This window comes from Phyllobates terribilis, unplaced genomic scaffold (genome assembly GCF_046119375.1).
Source record: "Phyllobates terribilis strain yellow unplaced genomic scaffold, ASM4611937v1 Scaffold_3__8_contigs__length_932513732, whole genome shotgun sequence".
NCBI lineage: Eukaryota > Metazoa > Chordata > Amphibia > Anura > Dendrobatidae > Phyllobates > Phyllobates terribilis.
In genome coordinates this window covers 714,052,125-714,071,515 of record NW_027362763.1, presented here as the reverse complement: position 1 = coordinate 714,071,515, position 19,391 = coordinate 714,052,125, and the positions used below count along the sequence as shown (strand labels likewise).

At 46.5% G+C, this 19,391-nt stretch overlaps 1 long non-coding RNA gene across 1 annotated transcript in view; it reads right to left on the bottom strand.

Annotated features, from left to right (window-relative positions):
• Positions 1-474: 474 nt before the first annotated feature.
• The window catches only part of LOC141257468 (uncharacterized), a 202,444-nt gene continuing 183,527 nt past the window's right edge, over positions 475-19,391 (bottom strand). Inside the window, exon 3 of the long non-coding RNA XR_012318071.1 lies at positions 475-519. This is a non-coding gene — a long non-coding RNA (uncharacterized lncRNA). The remainder of the gene's footprint in view (positions 520-19,391) is intronic.

Sequence of the window (19,391 nt, the reverse complement as noted above, 5' to 3'; positions counted from 1 at the left end):
GTGGAGGAATTAACGGGTAGGTATATTAATTATCAATTATTCCCTGGACAATTCCCTTCAATTCCATAGGCGGAAGCCATTTTTTTGTAACAACTAGTATTATATTAATATCTAGCGCCTCTGTAACATAGTTGGTACAATCTATCTGGAACTCACACATTGATAAACTTCTCTATTTATTAAAATAAATAAGTATTTAATAGTAATTTAGGTTTGTCACCTGTAAAATCTTCTCCTCTATATCAGCCACGCGGTATCCGTACAGTCGTTCTTGATCCCGGAAGATGGTACATAGAATCCGGCGGTCTAACTGAAAGGCTATCTCTCCGACAATGCGCTGAAACTTCTTCACTTTTTCTGGGTTTTCAAAAATGAATTAGTAAATTCACATAAAAGCTTAAAAATTGCTGAATCAATGCAAATTGAAACTGGAACCATGTGCCTAGGGGGTAATAATAATATCCAACTACTTACCTAGCTGTGAGTAGGAGCCTGACTTTTGTTTTCTGTCTATGATATCTGGAATAGTCAAATAAAATGTTTTCCATATATCAATGTCCAAATCCTATATGCATAAAAGGTTGCCTCCAGAGGGAAGGGTCTCACCTGGCCTCATGAAAGGTGCATACCTGGACCACTGGTTACGAGGCATATCTCTACTCTATATAGACTACACTGTGATTGCATACCACTGAGAGCCAGAGCTAGGTCCCTTCCTAAAAGTTCCTCTGCCACAAAATATTAAAAATGGTGCATGGTCTGTTCCATAAATCCTAAATTACTAAGATTTCTCTAAACTCGAGAGGTTTCTTTATGAATGTCTGCATTATGAAGGCTATAACTTCTAGCTCCATGGCTTTGAGGGCATCGTGAGAAAGGATACTAGTAAACAGACATAGATGTACATCTAATGTAATAATCGGAATACCGCATATTAAGAAAATACTGGTGTAGGAAAAATCACTTGCATTCATAGTTGAATTCATGCGGTTGTTTCCTGTCTAGAATATGCAAAAAAAAGTCATCTATAATACTAATAGTAGGCCTACAAAACCTGATTTCATGGAGAATTCTTGACAGTTTTATTAAGAAAGTTCTCCCACATTTTAATTTCCATCATTCTGATTTATTTCTGATCACAGGTTGATTTTATGAGCCAATCTATAGTGTAATTTTACCAGTGATGTGTACTTATATAGGAACACATGCAATGAATATATACCTTCCTGTCAATGTGTGGCTGCACCACTGAGATTACACCAATTCTTTTAGAAAACGTCAAACATTACATTGCAATTTTTGATTTAGGGGAAATCCATATGTGTAAACCCAGTCTTACTCTTACCCAGTCTTAAACCCAGCCTTACCAGTCTTGTGGTGGTCTTTTTGTTGTTGTGCAGGAGTCATGGTTTGTGCTGTTTTCTCATGTTTTTTTAAAATCATGCGAAGTTCCACGTTCTCCTGCATTAACCCCATCCGTCTGCGCAATTCAGCATTCTCCTTTAATAGACGCGAGCTGTCAGTGATGATAACTTTTTGATTATCACAAGTACTCAGACTATTTGCGGTAATGTCCATGGTGTTACTTGCAGAAGTTCCTGAGGATGTCTTCACAGATTCTCTTCACCAGATTAATGTCTGTTATGGAACACTCATGATCCTAACATTCTAATCTCTGTGATGTCATCAGCCGTTTCATGGGAACCTGGTTATGAGCTCATCGTTCACTACAGCCAATAGGAATTGGAAAAATTCTGCAAAATCTCATGTATATGTGGCACCACAGGAATACTGTATTGATAATATTCATTGTGGAAGTTTAAGAAGCCAATTAAATTAAAATATTCTCTTTTTTAGGATCTAATATTAAAAATGTAAAAAATCATGCCATTTGAATATTCAATTATGGAAATATGAAGCTGAAAATTACAGACATGACGTACAGGTGTTTTCAGCCCCACCCGAGTTAATACTTTGTAGGACCACCTTTCGCTGCAGCTTTCCACATCTAGAAGTGACATTTTTGCCCCTTCTTCTTTGCATACTCGCTCTCGCTCAGTGAGATTGGATGGAGACGTTGGTGAACGGCAACTTCCAAGTCTTGCCACAGATTCTCAATGAGATTTAGGTCTGGACTTTGACTGGGCCATTCAAACAAATGAATATGCTTTGATCTAAACCTGGGATGGGTAATAAATTTTCCCGAGGGGCCACATGAGTGACCGGGACTGTTTTGGAGGGCTGAACAAACTGGCTGAAAATAATTCTGTACAATATTGATATTAACATATTAATTACATTTAGTATTAATATAAAATAATTGTATCAAGTAATATTCAGCATAATTAAGTATGCTAACATCCTCCTACATACCATATGAGTCCGCAAAGAGCCCCCTATATGCCATTTGAGCCCACATACAGTCCCCTATATAAAGTATGAGCCCCCACATAGCCTCTCTATATACACTATGAGCCACTACATAGCCTCCTATATACAATATGAGTCCTTACATAGCTTCCTCTAAACAGTATGAGCTCCCATATAGCCTCTATATATAGTTTGAGCCCCCACATAGCCTCCTATATACAATATGAGTCCTTACATAGCCTCCTATAAACAGTATGAGCTCCCATATAGCCTCTATATACAGTTTGAGCCCCCACATAGCCTCCTATATACATTCTGAGCCTTCACATAACCTCCTGTAAACAGTATCAGCCCTCACATAGCCCCTCTATATATAGTATGAGCCCCCACATAGCCTCTCTATATACAATATGAGCACTCTCACACACCCCTGTTTACAGTATGAGGTCCCAGAAAGTCTCCTGTATACGGTATGAGCGGACACTGACAGCTTTGGCTCCTGTGCAGGAAATGTGTTTGGTTCACCCTACTTTTATGGCAATCAAGCTACAGATATAATAAACATATATAAATATATTTACAGTACTACCTCTTGAAGCTCATCAAGAGAATGCCAAGAGTGTGCAAAGCAGTCATCAAAGCAAAAGGTGGCTACTTTGAAGAACCTAGAATATAAGACATATTTTCAGTTGTTTCACACTTTTTTGTTAAGTATATAATTCCACATGTGTTTATTCATAGCTTTGATGCCTTCAGTGTGAATGTACAATTTTCATAGTCATGAAAATACAGAAAAATCTTTAAATGAGAAGGTGTGTCCAAACTTTTGTTCTGTACTGTAAACATATACAGTTGAAACCAGAAGTTTACATACACAATATAAAAAGACACATATGCATGTTTTTATCAATATCTGACATGAAATCAGAATAAACCTTTCCCATTTTAGGTCAATTAGGATTACCATAATTTTTAATATTTGCCAAATGCCAGAATAATGAGAGAAAGAGAATGTTTTAAGGCATTTTTATTACTTACTGCAAAGTCAAAAGTTTAAACACACTAAGATTACTATGTCTTTAAACAATTCTGGACTGCCCATATGATAATGTCATGTGTTTGGAAGCTTCTGATAGTTTTTTTGGCAACATCTGAGTTAATTAGAGAAACACCTGTGGATGTATTTTAATGCACACCTGAAACACACTGCTTCTTCCACCCTATGGTTCCACAAATATGGAAATATTGGCATTTTTATTTGGAGCAAATTTTTATGGTCTTTCCAAGTGGTTGTAGCTCAAGTAATTTTCTGGGGTGTATCATTAGGTTGCACTTTATAATTACCCTGTGAGCCACAGCCCCTTGGAAAGACCATAAAAATTTGCACTAACAAATAAGGCCCATATCTCTAAACGGCAACTTTCCCCTGGTGACAGGTCCTCTTGAAATAGTTGCTTGAAGCTACAGCACAAAAAAAGGTGTCAAAACTGGTTTCACACTCTTTCAATCCCCTCCTCTCTCCATAGAGTTTCCTAAGAACTGTTACCTGATGCCACTGAGAGTTGGCAGTTTATCATGATTAATTTGAGCTGTTTTTCATTGTGGATATGCTATGAGAGGTTCAGGAGGCAGGAGGAAAGGGAAGAAGTGGCTCATAAGTGGAGAAATAGCTGATTTCTTTCATAAGTTATATGACAACATTTCTTTGGTATTACTGATTTATGCAAAGTTTGTGGAAGCAACCATTTTATATGCTTACTGGTATCAGATTGATGGTCTTATCACTGTAAATTAGGAAAAATGCAGGGTAAGACCCTTGCAGGTCTTGTATACAGCAACCAGCGGAGACAAGAAACAAGGGCTGATTAGAAGCCTTATTAAGCATGGAATATTGCAGCCAAGGGGATGGGCAAAAGAAGAAGGTGGAGGGATGGGACAGAGAGTAGTTTAGTGTGTGGAAGGAACAAATGGCACTAAGAAGAACAACAGAAAGGGAGAGTTGTGACTCAAGGGAATTGAATCAATGATGAGCAATAAATGGAATCCGCCATACTTGATCTATTGTAGACACATTGTCACATAGGACTGATCAGCCTTCTTCCATCAACCCCTCTTTTGTGTGAGCAACTGTCAGGAATGCATTAGCCATAGTCGTTTCTTGAGTTTTGCCCTTGTTGTCGACCCTAATTACCAATCCGGTAGCATGTACACTGGGTTAACATGTGAATCCCTCTCCTCCAAGACTGAGTTCCTCAACCTCAGTCTTGGTTCCAAATAAAGTATTTGAAAATTAAGGGGTATTTCATCATTAAATGATTTTTAAGTTAATTTTGCATGAAGTTCTGTTGTCATTATTTGCCCCTAAAATCTGTTTGGTGCTCTCCTGGTAAAGTGAATTCTCTAAGCTGCAGGTTAGGGTGAGCAGCAAACACCAGAGGTGATGGTGCACAAGAGTGGGTCTTGCCAGACAACATGTATATCAACAAAGACTAGGACAATGGGGTGTGTAGGATGACAGACAGACAAGTATTGCAGGAAGCACCAGTTGAAGCAGAGCCAGGTATGCAAATATACATGAAAACCGTATATGTGACGACATACAGAAGTAGTGCTGTTGCTTCAAAAGCATCCAGCAACTATTAGAAGTAACACAAGCACAGGAGTCAAGAAGTGTTGTGCTCCAGAAGCATCCAGCAACTAGAGGGGTTAACACAGTCACAGGAGACAAAAGTGTTTAGCAGAGCCCCAGGGGGATTGTGGGGAAGTTGTTTACTGCCTGGCTGGAGCCAAAGAGAAAGGTGGTGTGTGATCTGTATCTCACAGAAGGCAAGGGAACAGAATTCATGTCAGGAGGGAAGCTAAACACAGGTCAGATAGACTCCCTGAGCTAACAGTGCAGAGTATTATTGGCAGAAAGAAAAGGACTGGAAGAAATCGTGTCATAGGGATCATCTCCCTCATCAAACCCTCCCCACCTCCATCTCCATGCAGGATAAAGAATGCTGTGTACTATTGAGTCCATGTGAAGGAAAAGCCTGTGGTTGTGTATGCATAGAAGTGTGCTGCTAATCTGTGCTGAATTATGCTACTGAACAGACTGACGTTACTTTGCCTGCTTTAGTAGACTGCACTGTAATGAAGATTTTGCTGTAATATCCCTGAATTGCACTGGCCGTGCTTCAGATTAAATTCCACTGTTAAACTGTTGAAAAAGACTCTTGTCAGATGTGTCTGGTCAGCAATTGAATCTATTGTGTGCCTGAGAGAAGCTGCAGCCTATGGTCGCCCTGAGTAACGGTTCCCCCAGGATTCCAATGAATTCATGAAACCCATCTCGCTCTATCTGTACCTAGCAGCTTGCGTGTAACATTGGTGGCCCATACAGGGAGTCCTAAGCGGGAATTAGCATGTAGAGGGAGAAGAGAAAAAGTGTCTGGAAAAACACAGCAGCACAGCACCTCAACTCAACTCTGCTACACCAGTTAAAAGGGACTAGCCCTAAAGAAAACTCACTAGCAGCAATGGATGTGGAAATACAAATGGACAGAATTAGTGAACTATTTCTTCAGTTAACCTGTGAAGAATTGAGAACAGTAGCAGAACATATAAAGATGTCAGAAGAACAGATTTCTAAAGAACACAACCGCAGGCAACTGTTAGCTGCCATTAAAGCAAAAATGGATGAGCTGGGGGAGAAAGAAGCTGAAGACGTCATGACGACGTTCTTCCAGGAGCTAACACAGTTTCTAACCAGGTTAAAGTTGGAGGATGGAGGGACGGCACCAATCACCAAAAGCGGGAATCTCCGTCCACACACTGAACTACAGGAATTGAAAGAACAATTCAAAGCCTTAACAATAGCCCTGTAGGAATCGACCAAAATCTCAGAACGGGTAACAGACCTTTAACCTGCTCAGGTTAGATACATCAGGAAGACAGTACTCTCTAGTGATGGGTGAGCACTAAAATGCTTGGGTGGTCGTTACTCGGGTCGAGCATATTGGAATATTCCGGTGCTCGACCCAAGCAAGGAGCCCAATGTAAGTCTATGGGAAACTCGAGCATTTTTCATGCGGTTCCCCCCGGCGGTCTGCAGAAGGCCTAAAAGGGAGCACCCATAGTTTACAATCCCTTTAAAAGGAAAAGGTAGCAATAGTATATATTTGTGCAAATTACAGCAAGCTCCACTTGCAGGTACAATTGCTTCTGACACTACTGCAGACCTGATGTAACTTTGGTTATTCACATTTATAACAGTAGAAAGTATTTTAAAGGAATCTTTCAGCAGTTTTTGCTATATAATCTGACAGCAGCATGATGTAGGGGCAGAGACCCTGATTTCAGCGATGTCACTTAGATTACTGGGTGCAGCAGTTCTGATAGAATCAGTTTTCTCTGCTGCAGAGCTCGGAGTACTGAGCTGTGTATAACCCAGCCCCCAGCACTGATTGGCAGTTTTTTTCTTAATATACAATGTACACCAATCGGTGCTGCGGTCGGGGCTGGACTAGGAGGCACGAGACAGCAGGTCCTATAGTGATCATCTCCTGCTGATAAAACACAGATTTTTATTAAAACAGCAAAACACAACCTAGTAAGTGACACATCGCTGGAATCAGGCTTTCAGCCCCTACATCATGCTACTCTGATTACTTAGCAAAAACCTGCTGACATATTCCCTTTAACACAGAGATAGACTAAGGCTATGTTCCCCCGATGAGTTTTTGGTGAGTTTAAAAAAAAAAAAAAAAAAAGTAACATTTTATTTAATGGATGCAGAAAATGTGCAACATAAAAAACATTGTGGGAATGTAGCTTCACAGATTAAACAAAAAAAAAAACATATTGTGGATATTACATCATCCAACCCCTGGGGAGGCGCCACAAAATAACATTTAGGTACAAGGATTTGTGGTGGACTGCCAGTGTCCCATCCCGATACAACTTGTGAATAGATCCTTTCACCATGTCGTTATACGGACGCTCTCCATATTCGATCATGCTGCCTCTATTAATATTACATTTTTAATTTTTAGACTTTTCAGCACATAACTGAATACACACCAGTGCTGGCATATTACGGGTCAATGATGGCCGGGGTGGCATATTACGGGTCAATGATGGCCGGGGCGGAATATTACGGGTCAGTGATGGCCGGGGTGGCATATTATGGGTCAATGATGGCCGGGGCGGAATATTACGGGTCAGTGATGGCCGGGACGGCATGTTACGGGTCAATGATGGCCGGTACGGAATTTTAGTTACATCTTGTGGCTTCTTCATTTTGACTTTTATTTCAGACACTAAGGTGGAATAATTTGATTTTCACTCTCGGCTAAGCATGATGCAGAAATAATTAATGACTGAGGAACATGCAAGGTGGAAGAGTGACAAGTAGTGTTGAGCATTCCGATACTGAAATATCGGGTATCGGCCGATATTCGCGGTATCGGAATTCCGATACTTAATTCCGATACTTTTGCAATATCGTATACCGGAATCGGAAGTTCCCATAATGCAATGAGACATTTTCATTTTATTCAGCCAATGAGGATCCTAAGAAGTGTGGGCACATCCTGTTAGGCATGTAGGCATCTTAACTAATGGCATGGCTGTGATTGGCTGCTGAAATGATGTCATGATGCACTATAAAAGCCACCGCCGCCATTTTGAGCTCACTCTGCTGTGAATTCAGTTAGGGATAGGACGCTGTTGTTCTGAGGGACAGTTTTAGCTACCTATTTGCTCTATACTGCTTTACCCAAGCTACTTTCTAAATCACTGTGCCTTGCAGTGCTAGTGCACAGTTCCCTGTGCTGTTCACCGCTATCTGCAAGGTCTGTGTGTGTGAGTGCAGCTCACCCTGTAGTGTGTGCTTCAGCCAAGTCTGGTTGTAGTGCACTCAGTGTGTGTCACTGCCTCATACATTGTCCTTTTTTGCCAATTCATAATTTTTCCTGATATCTCCTATTAGTGTGGTGGTTCCATCTGTATTCAGCTAAATTGGTTCCAAACACACTATATAGGAGTAGATAGAGAAATTTTTTTCCGTCTTGCAGCACTAGTGCACAGTGCTCTGCATCTGTACTGTTCACCGCTGTCTGCAAGGTCTGGTGTGTGAGTGCAGCTCACCCTGTAGTGTGTGCTTCAACCCCGTCTGGTTGTAGTGCACTCAGTGTGTGTCACTGCCTCATACATTGTCCTTTATTGCCAATTCATAATTTTTCCTGATATCTCCTATTAGTGTGGTGGTTCCATCTGTATTCAGCTAAATTGGTTCCAAACACACTATATAGGAGTAGATAGAGAAATTTTTTTCCGTCTTGCAGCACTAGTTCACAGTGCTCTGCATCTGTACTGTTCACCGCTGTCTGCAAGGTCTGGTGTGTGAGTGCAGCTCACCCTGTAGTGTGTGCTTCAACCCCGTCTGGTTGTAGTGCACTCAGTGTGTGTCACTGCCTCATACATTGTCCTTTATTGCCAATTCATAATTTTTCCTGATATCTCCTATTAGTGTGGTGGTTCCATCTGTATTCAGCTAAATTGGTTCCAAACACACTATATAGGAGTAGATAGAGAATTTTTTTTCCGTCTTGCAGCACTAGTGCACAGTGCTCTGCATCTGTACTGTTCACCGCTGTCTGCAAGGTCTGGTGTGTGAGTGCAGCTCACCCTGTAGTGTGTGCTTCAACCCCGTCTGGTTGTAGTGCACTCAGTGTGTGTCACTGCCTCATACATTGTCCTTTATTGCCAATTCATAATTTTTCCTGATATCTCCTATTAGTGTGGTGGTTCCATCCATATTCAGCTAAATTGATTCCAAACACACTATATAGGAGTAGATAGAGGAGCCTTTCTGCAGCATTGGGCCCTGCAGCCCCAGCCAGATTAGTATTAGCCTATTTTTTGCAGCCTCATCTATTGCATTGTAGGTTACCTTCCTACATTGTAATAGCTACAAAAAGTTTGTGATACTATCGTTATTACATCTTTAGGCACATCCAGTGTCTTTTTGTGACAAAAAAAACCTAAATAAAGTTCACCAAACACTCCACTTTACAGTTGTGTAGGCCACATTAGCTCATATTAAAGTCTAGTCCACACTTTATAAAATTAGTGTTTCTTATACCTGTTAGCAGCTGTTCAGGAATAAGCACACTAAGCCCTTAGTACTTTTCTGCCTATCTTTATCAGTCTACCAAGATGAAGAAGGCAGGGAGTAAGGCATGTGGTCGTGGTCGTGGGCGTGGGCGTGGAGTTTCTGCAGGGAGAGGACGTGAGGATTCTGTGCCTGCAGGGAGAGGACGTGGGGATTCTGTGCCTGCTGCGGGCACCAGTGACTCAGCATCCCCCAGTTTTACCAGGGAACAGTCCTTTATGCGCAGCTTTGTAGGAGCTAGCCGTACCCCACTGCTGCGCGAGGACCAAATTGAAGCCGTTGTCGGATGGATGGCAGCTAACGCATCGACTTCAATTAGTTCCAGATCCTCTCAGGTCCTGAGCACTGAAGAGCACCCATCTGTCTCTTCACCACCTGCCAAATTGCCCAGGCAGTCAGAGAGCCCTGGACAGGAGCCATCTCTACTTCTGTTCTCTGAATCTCTTGGCTTGGAAAGAGGGGGCCAGCCAAGCAGAATTCGAGAATTTGAAGAAGAGGTAGTATGCAGTGATGCGCAACCGTTTTGTCTCTCTGAATCTGAAGAGGCGGGTGGGCCAGTGCCTATGGTCAGCAGCACACCTCAGTACGCATCTGATGATGAGACTCAGGTGCCACTTTCTGGTGCGTACTGTGCTGTCGAGACTACCCAGGAGAAGCAGTTGTTTGAAGAGGGTGGTGTAGATGATGAGGTCCTTGACCCATCATGGCGTGAGGGACAGGAAGGTGGTGGGAGCAGCTCTGAGGAAGAGATTCCCCGAACGGCCCAAAAAGGAGGGAGAGGGAGGGGGCAGACTTGGTTGCCTGTAGCCTCCACTTCGGCACCCATTAGGAGCATGGCTCTTCCAAAATCCAAAGCGGGCGCTCCCAAGACTTGCAGTGCCTGGTCCTTTTTTGACACAGTTGCAGATGACATTTGCTTTGTCAAATGCAAGCTGTGTAATCAGAAGGTGAAAAGAGGGAAAAGTGTCAGCAACCTCAATACCACAAATATGTGGAAACATGTGCGGACCAAGCACGTGGTGGAGTTACACAAACACACTGAAGACCTAGGCCAACCTACAGCGCCACCTACCACCTCTTCAGCTCGTGTTGTAGCCTCTTCCTCCAGCTCACACACAGCTGGTTCGGCTTCCTCACAGGATCGCCATGGAAGAATCTCTGGCACTGTTGTACAGAGACACAGTGTAATTCCACCCACAGCACCACTTTCCCAGTCATCCTCACACTCCCAGGCCAGTCTACAGCCATCGTTAGCACAGGCATGGGAGAAAAGGCGCCCATACTCGGCAAACCACCCCCGAGCACAGGCTCTGAATGCTGGCATTGCTAAACTACTGGCCCTTGAAATGCTATCATTCAGGCTGGTGGAGACTGACACATTCCGTAACTTTATGGCATTGGCAGTCCCACAATACAACGTGCCCAGCCGCTTTTATTTCAGCAGGCAAGCCGTCCCTGCCCTGCAACATCATGTGGAGGGAAAAATTAAACATGCGCTACAAAACGCCGTCAGTAGCAAGGTCCACCTGACCACTGATGCGTGGACCAGTAAGCATGGACAGGGACGATACCTTTCCCTCACTGCCCATTGGGTAAATGTTGTGGAGCCGGGTACAGATCTTGAGAGTGGCGCTGTACGTGTTCTGCCAACTCCAAGGATTGCAGGAATCCAGTCTGTACACATTGACTCCTCCTCATACTCCAGTTCCTCTGAATCAGCGCTGCAGGAGCCGTCACGGTCTACCTCCACATCGACCCGTGAACGGTTACCTGTTATGATGACCGATATGAGCACAGCCGTGGCCAAACGTCAACAGGCCGTATTAAAATTAATTTCTTTGGGGAATCGAAGCCACACAGCGCAGGAGCTCTGGAATGCCATCAAGCAGCAGAGTGACGTGTGGTTTGTGCCAGCGAATCTCCAGCCAGGCATGGTAGTGTGTGACAATGGCCGAAATCTGGTGGCAGCTCTGGGCCTAGGCAACCTCACTCACATCCCATGTCTGGCACATGTGCTCAACTTGGTCGTGCAGAGTTTTTTGAGGGACTATCCGGATCTTGATGCACTGCTTCACAAGGTCCGCATAGAGTGCGCTCACTTGCGGCGTTCCAGCAATGCAAGATCACGCATTGCAGCTCTGCAGCGCCGATTATGTCTTCCGGAACATCGCATCATATGTGACCTACCCACCAGGTGGAATTCAACGTTACATATGTTGGAGAGGTTGTGTGAGCAGCAGGCAGCAGTAATGGAGTACCAGCTGCAGCAGGCGCAAACAAGTCGCAGTGCGTGCCGTTCACACTTCACCACCACTGAGTGGGCCTCTATGAAGGACATTTGCCACGTTTTGCGTGCCTTCGATTATTCCACGCGGATGGCGAGTGCAGATGATGCACTAGTCAGCATGACTATCCCCCTTATCTGCCTGCTTGAAAAAACACTGCAAGCACTAAGGGACGAGGTTTTGGAAGAGGTGGAGGATGAGGAGTCACAAATGCCATCTGCTTCTCTACAGTCTGCGCAACGTGGTTCCTCACAAAGGCCTAGGCAGGGGACACTTTGTGAGGAGGATGAGGAGGAGTCAATGGATGAGGAAGACATCTGTCCAGAGGAGGGAGGTACACAATGCTCTAGTAGTCAGTATCTAGAGCGAGGGTGGGGTGATGCAGAGCAGGCAGAGATCACGCCTCAAGCAGGGGACAGCGTTTCTTGGCCAGTTGGCAGTCTGCAGCACATGGTTGATTTCATGCTGCAGTGCCTCAGAAACGACCGCCGCATCGCCCACATTCTCAACACGGCTGATTATTGGGTGTCCACCCTCCTAGATCCTCGCTACCGGGACAACTTACAAAGCCTCATAACACCATTGAACCGGGAGCGTAAAATGCGGGAGTACCAAGACGCACTGGTGCATTCCATCATGTTCTCCATTCCAACCGAGAGCAGTGCTGCTAGTGCTTTACAAAGCAGCTCATTGCGTCGAGGCAGTGGAGGAAGCTCTGCACAAAGAGGGAGCAGAAGCAGCGCCTCAGCACAAGGCAAGACCAGTATGGCCGAAATGTGGCAAAGTTTTGTGTCCCCGCCGCCACAAATGTCTACACCATCACAGACAGCTCCAGTCAGCAGGAGGCAACGTTTCCGTCAGATGGTGACAGACTACATGTCTTGCCCTCTTAGTGTACTCCCAGACGGCTCTTCTCCCTTCAAGTTTTGGGTCTGTAAGCTGGATACATGGCCAGAGCTTAGTCAGTATGCACTGGAGGTGCTAGCTTGCCCTGCTGCTAGTGTATTATCGGAACGCGTCTTTAGTGCCGCAGGTGGTGTACTAACAGACCGTCGCATGCGACTATCCTCCGATAACGTTGACCGGCTTACTTTTCTCAAAATGAACAAGGCCTGGATCTCTCATGAATTTGCCAGTCCTCTTCCAGAATAAATAATTGGTTGGCAACAGTATCCAGGTCTCCTGTTCTGTTCATGTTTCTACCACCTGAACTGTAATCCCTGAGCTCCAACACCGCCAGTTGGCGCTCGGAAGTGCCGTCTGCACAGTCAACACTTGCTGCCGTGTTATTGGGGTTCAGTAACGTCAGCTGTTCTCCTGCTGTGCGGACGGCAATTTCTCCTGATTTGTCCACATCCACTGTACTACACATTTTAAAGTTGCTCCAATTACTCCTCTGGCTCCTCTGTTTTCATTCTTATCCCTGGGCTCCAGCACCGCCAGTTGGCGCTCGGAAGTGCTGTCTGCACAGTCAACACTTGCTACCATGTTATTGGGGTTCAGTAACGTCAGCTGTTCCCCTGCTGTGCGGACGGCAATTTCTCCTGCTCTGTCCACATTCTCACTACTACAGATTTTAAAGTTGCTCCAATTACACCTCTGGCTCCTCTGTTTTCAGTATTATCCCTGAGCTCCAACACCGCCAGTTGGCGCACGGAAGTGCCGTCTGCACAGTCAACACTTGCTGCCGTGTTATTGGGGTTCAGTAACGTCAGCTGTTCTCCTGCTGTGCGGACGGCAATTTCTCCTGCTTTGTCCAAATCCACTGTACTACACATTTTAAAGTTGCTCGAATTACACCTCTGGCTCCTCTGTTTTCATTCTTATCCCTGGGCTCCAGCACCGCCAGTTGGCGCTCGGAAGTGCCGTCTGCACAGTCAACACTTGCTGCCGTGTTATTGGGGTTCAGTAACGTCAGCTGTTCTCCTGCTGTGCGGACGGCAATTTCTCCTGCTTTGTCCACATCCACTGTACTACACATTTTAAAGTTGCTCGAATTACACCTCTGGCTCCTCTGTTTTCATTCTTATCCCTGGGCTCCAGCACCGCCAGTTGGCGCTCGGAAGTGCCGTCTGCACAGTCAACACTTGCTACCATGTTATTGGGGTTCAGTAACGTCAGCTGTTCCCCTGCTGTGTTCACGGCAATTTCTCCTGCTCTGTCCATATTCACTGTGCTACTTATTTAAAACTTGCTCCAATTACACCTCTGGCTCCTCCGTTTTTAGTATTTACCCTGGGCTCCAACACCGCCAGTTGGCGCTCGGAAGTGCTGTCTGCACAGTCAACACTTGCTGCCGTGTTATTGGGGTTCAGTAACGTCAGCTGTTCCCCTGCTGTGCGGACGGCAATTTCTCCTGCTTTGTCCACATCCACTGTACTACACATTTTAAAGTTGCTCGAATTACACCTCTGGCTCCTCTGTTTTCATTCTTATCCCTGGGCTCCAGCACCGCCAGTTGGCGCTCGGAAGTGCCGTCTGCACAGTCAACACTTGCTACCATGTTATTGGGGTTCAGTAACGTCAGCTGTTCCCCTGCTGTGTTCACGGCAATTTCTCCTGCTCTGTCCATATTCACTGTGCTACTTATTTAAAACTTGCTCCAATTACACCTCTGGCTCCTCCGTTTTTAGTATTTACCCTGGGCTCCAACACCGCCAGTTGGCGCTCGGAAGTGCTGTCTGCACAGTCAACACTTGCTGCCGTGTTATTGGGGTTCAGTAACGTCAGCTGTTCCCCTGCTGTGCGGACGGCAATTTCTCCTGCTCTGTCCACATTCTCACTACTACAGATTTTAAAGTTGCTCGAATTACACCTCTGGCTCCTCTGTTTTCATTCTTATCCCTGGGCTCCAGCACCGCCAGTTGGCGCTCGGAAGTGCTGTCTGCACAGTCAACACTTGCTACCATGTTATTGGGGTTCAGTAACGTCAGCTGTTCCCCTGCTGTGCGGACGGCAATTTCTCCTGCTCTGTCCACATTCTCACTACTACAGATTTTAAAGTTGCTCCAATTACACCTCTGGCTCCTCTGTTTTCAGTATTATCCCTGAGCTCCAACACCGCCAGTTGGCGCACGGAAGTGCCGTCTGCACAGTCAACACTTGCTGCCGTGTTATTGGGGTTCAGTAACGTCAGCTGTTCTCCTGCTGTGCGGACGGCAATTTCTCCTGCTTTATCCAAATCCACTGTACTACACATTTTAAAGTTGCTCGAATTACACCTCTGGCTCCTCTGTTTTCATTCTTATCCCTGGGCTCCAGCACCGCCAGTTGGCGCTCGGAAGTGCCGTCTGCACAGTCAACACTTGCTGCCGTGTTATTGGGGTTCAGTAACGTCAGCTGTTCTCCTGCTGTGCGGACGGCAATTTCTCCTGCTTTGTCCAAATCCACTGTACTACACATTTTAAAGTTGCTCGAATTACACCTCTGGCTCCTCTGTTTTCATTCTTATCCCTGGGCTCCAGCACCGCCAGTTGGCGCTCGGAAGTGCCGTCTGCACAGTCAACACTTGCTACCATGTTATTGGGGTTCAGTAACGTCAGCTGTTCCCCTGCTGTGTTCACGGCAATTTCTCCTGCTCTGTCCATATTCACTGTGCTACTTATTTAAAACTTGCTCCAATTACACCTCTGGCTCCTCCGTTTTTAGTATTTACCCTGGGCTCCAACACCGCCAGTTGGCTCTCGGAAGTGCTGTCTGCACAGTCAACACTTGCTGCCGTGTTATTGGGGTTCAGTAACGTCAGCTGTTCCCCTGCTGTGCGGACGGCAATTTCTCCTGCTCTGTCCACATTCTCACTACTACAGATTTTAAAGTTGCTCCAATTACACCTCTGGCTCCTCTGTTTTCAGTATTATCCCTGAGCTCCAACACCGCCAGTTGGCGCACGGAAGTGCCGTCTGCACAGTCAACACTTGCTGCCGTGTTATTGGGGTTCAGTAACGTCAGCTGTTCTCCTGCTGTGCGGACGGCAATTTCTCCTGCTTTGTCCAAATCCACTGTACTACACATTTTAAAGTTGCTCGAATTACACCTCTGGCTCCTCTGTTTTCATTCTTATCCCTGGGCTCCAGCACCGCCAGTTGGCGCTCGGAAGTGCCGTCTGCACAGTCAACACTTGCTGCCGTGTTATTGGGGTTCAGTAACGTCAGCTGTTCTCCTGCTGTGCGGACGGCAATTTCTCCTGCTTTGTCCACATCCACTGTACTACACATTTTAAAGTTGCTCGAATTACACCTCTGGCTCCTCTGTTTTCATTCTTATCCCTGGGCTCCAGCACCGCCAGTTGGCGCTCGGAAGTGCCGTCTGCACAGTCAACACTTGCTACCATGTTATTGGGGTTCAGTAACGTCAGCTGTTCCCCTGCTGTGTTCACGGCAATTTCTCCTGCTCTGTCCATATTCACTGTGCTACTTATTTAAAACTTGCTCCAATTACACCTCTGGCTCCTCCGTTTTTAGTATTTACCCTGGGCTCCAGCACCGCCAGTTGGCGCTCGGAAGTGCTGTCTGCACAGTCAACACTTGCTGCCGTGTTATTGGGGTTCAGTAACGTCAGCTGTTCCCCTGCTGTGCGGACGGCAATTTCTCCTGCTTTGTCCAAATCCACTGTACTACACATTTTAAAGTTGCTCGAATTACACCTCTGGCTCCTCTGTTTTCATTCTTATCCCTGGGCTCCAGCACCGCCAGTTGGCGCTCGGAAGTGCCGTCTGCACAGTCAACACTTGCTGCCGTGTTATTGGGGTTCAGTAACGTCAGCTGTTCCCCTGCTGTGCGGACGGCAATTTCTCCTGCTCTGTCCACATTCTCACTACTACAGATTTTAAAGTTGCTCGAATTACACCTCTGGCTCCTCTGTTTTCATTCTTATCCCTGGGCTCCAGCACCGCCAGTTGGCGCTCGGAAGTGCTGTCTGCACAGTCAACACTTGCTACCATGTTATTGGGGTTCAGTAACGTCAGCTGTTCCCCTGCTGTGCGGACGGCAATTTCTCCTGCTCTGTCCACATTCTCACTACTACAGATTTTAAAGTTGCTCCAATTACACCTCTGGCTCCTCTGTTTTCATTCTTATCCCTGGGCTCCAGCACCGCCAGTTGGCGCTCGGAAGTGCCGTCTGCACAGTCAACACTTGCTGCGGTGTTATTGGGGTTCGGTAACGTCAGCTGTTCCCCTGCTGTGTTCACGGCAATTTCTCCTGCTCTGTCCATATTCACTGTGCTACTTATTTAAAACTTGCTCCAATTACACCTCTGGCTCCTCCGTTTTTAGTATTTACCCTGGGCTCCAACACCGCCAGTTGGCGCTCGGAAGTGCTGTCTGCACAGTCAACACTTGCTGCCGTGTTATTGGGGTTCAGTAACGTCAGCTGTTCTCCTGCTGTGCGGACGGCAATTTCTCCTGCTTTGTCCACATCCACTGTACTACACATTTTAAAGTTGCTCGAATTACACCTCTGGCTCCTCTGTTTTCATTCTTATCCCTGGGCTCCAGCACCGCCAGTTGGCGCTCGGAAGTGCCGTCTGCACAGTCAACACTTGCTGCGGTGTTATTGGGGTTCGGTAACGTCAGCTGTTCCCCTGCTGTGTTCACGGCAATTTCTCCTGCTCTGTCCATATTCACTGTGCTACTTATTTAAAACTTGCTCCAATTACACCTCTGGCTCCTCCGTTTTTAGTATTTACCCTGGGCTCCAATACCGCTAGTTGCTGCTCAGAAGTGCCGTCTGCACAGTCAACGCTTGCTCCAGTGTTATTGGGATTCAGTAACGTCAGCTGATCCCCAGCTGTGTGTCCGGCAAATTCTCCTGCTTTGTCCACATCCACTGTAGTACGGATTTAAAACCTCCTCCAAATACACCTCTGGCTCTTCTGTTTTTAGTATTTACCCTGGGCTCCAGCACCGCCAGCTGGTTCTCGGCAGTTCCATTGGCTCTTGTACCTTCTGCTACCCATCCGGGTTCCAGTACCGTCAGCTGGTTCTCGGCAGTGTCTTTGGCACGGGTACTCCCTCCTGCCCAGCCTGGTTCCAGCACGCCAGCTGTTTCCGGGTAGTGTCAACGTCACTTTGCCTCCAATGCGTTGTCCTGTCGTGTTGCGGTCGGGTTAGCCGACTCTATGGTGCCTGCAGTTTAGGTGACTCCTATGTGGGCTGCGGGATCTGGCAATGAAGGCTGGTTCCATAGTGCCAATAGGACAAGCACCCTCTGTAGGACTGTGGGTTTTGGTAACTGCGGCCGGCTCGCGGCCTTGAACTTTTTTTTTACATGGGTACCTTCTGCTACCCATCCGGGTTCCAGTACCGTCAGCTGGTTCTCGGCAGTGCCTTTGGATTAGGTGCCTCCTTCTCGGTATCCAAGTTCCACCAACGTCTGCTGGTCCTTGGTAGTGCTTTCTGGCACAGGTACCTCCTGCTTAGTAACCGAGTTCCAGTAACATCAGCTGGTCCTCGGTAGTTCCATTGGCTCTTGTACCTTCTGCTACCCATCCGGGTTCCAGTACCGTCAGCTGGTCCTCGGTAGTTCCATTTGCTCTTGTATCTTCTGCTACCCATCCGGGTTCCAGTACCGTCAGCTGGTCCTCGGTAGTTCCATTTGCTCTTGTATCTTCTGCTACCCATCCGGGTTCCAGTACCGTCAGCTGGTTCTCGGCAGTGTCTTTGGCACGGGTACTCCCTCCTGCCCAGCCTGGTTCCAGCACGCCAGCTGTTTCCGGGTAGTGTCAACGTCACTTTGCCTCCAATGCGTTGTCCTGTCGTGTTGCGGTCGGGTTAGCCGACTCTATGGTGCCTGCAGTTTAGGTGACTCCTATGTGGGCTGCGGGATCTGGCAATGAAGGCTGGTTCCATAGTGCCAATAGGACAAGCACCCTCTGTAGGACTGTGGGTTTTGGTAACTGCGGCCGGCTCGCGGCCTTGAACTTTTTTTTTACATGGGTACCTTCTGCTACCCATCCGGGTTCAAGTACCTTCAGCTGGTTCTCGGCAGTGCCTTTGGATTAGGTGCCTCCTTCTCGGTATCCAAGTTCCACCAACGTCTGCTGGTCCTTGGTAGTGCTTTCTGGCACAGGTACCTCCTGCTTAGTAACCGAGTTCCAGTAACATCAGCTGGTCCTCGGTAGTTCCATTGGCTCTTGTACCTTCTGCTACCCATCCGGGTTCCAGTACCGTCAGCTGGTCCTCGGTAGTTCCATTTGCTCTTGTATCTTCTGCTACCCATCCGGGTTCCAGTACCGTCAGCTGGTTCTCGGCAGTGTCTTTGGCACGGGTACTCCCTCCTGCCCAGCCTGGTTCCAGCACGCCAGCTGTTTCCGGGTAGTGTCAACGTCACTTTGCCTCCAATGCGTTGTCCTGTCGTGTTGCGGTCGGGTTAGCCGACTCTATGGTGCCTGCAGTTTAGGTGACTCCTATGTGGGCTGCGGGATCTGGCAATGAAGGCTGGTTCCATAGTGCCAATAGGACAAGCACCCTCTGTAGGACTGTGGGTTTTGGTAACTGCGGCCGGCTCGCGGCCTTGAACTTTTTTTTTACATGGGTACCTTCTGCTACCCATCCGGGTTCCAGTACCGTCAGCTGGTTC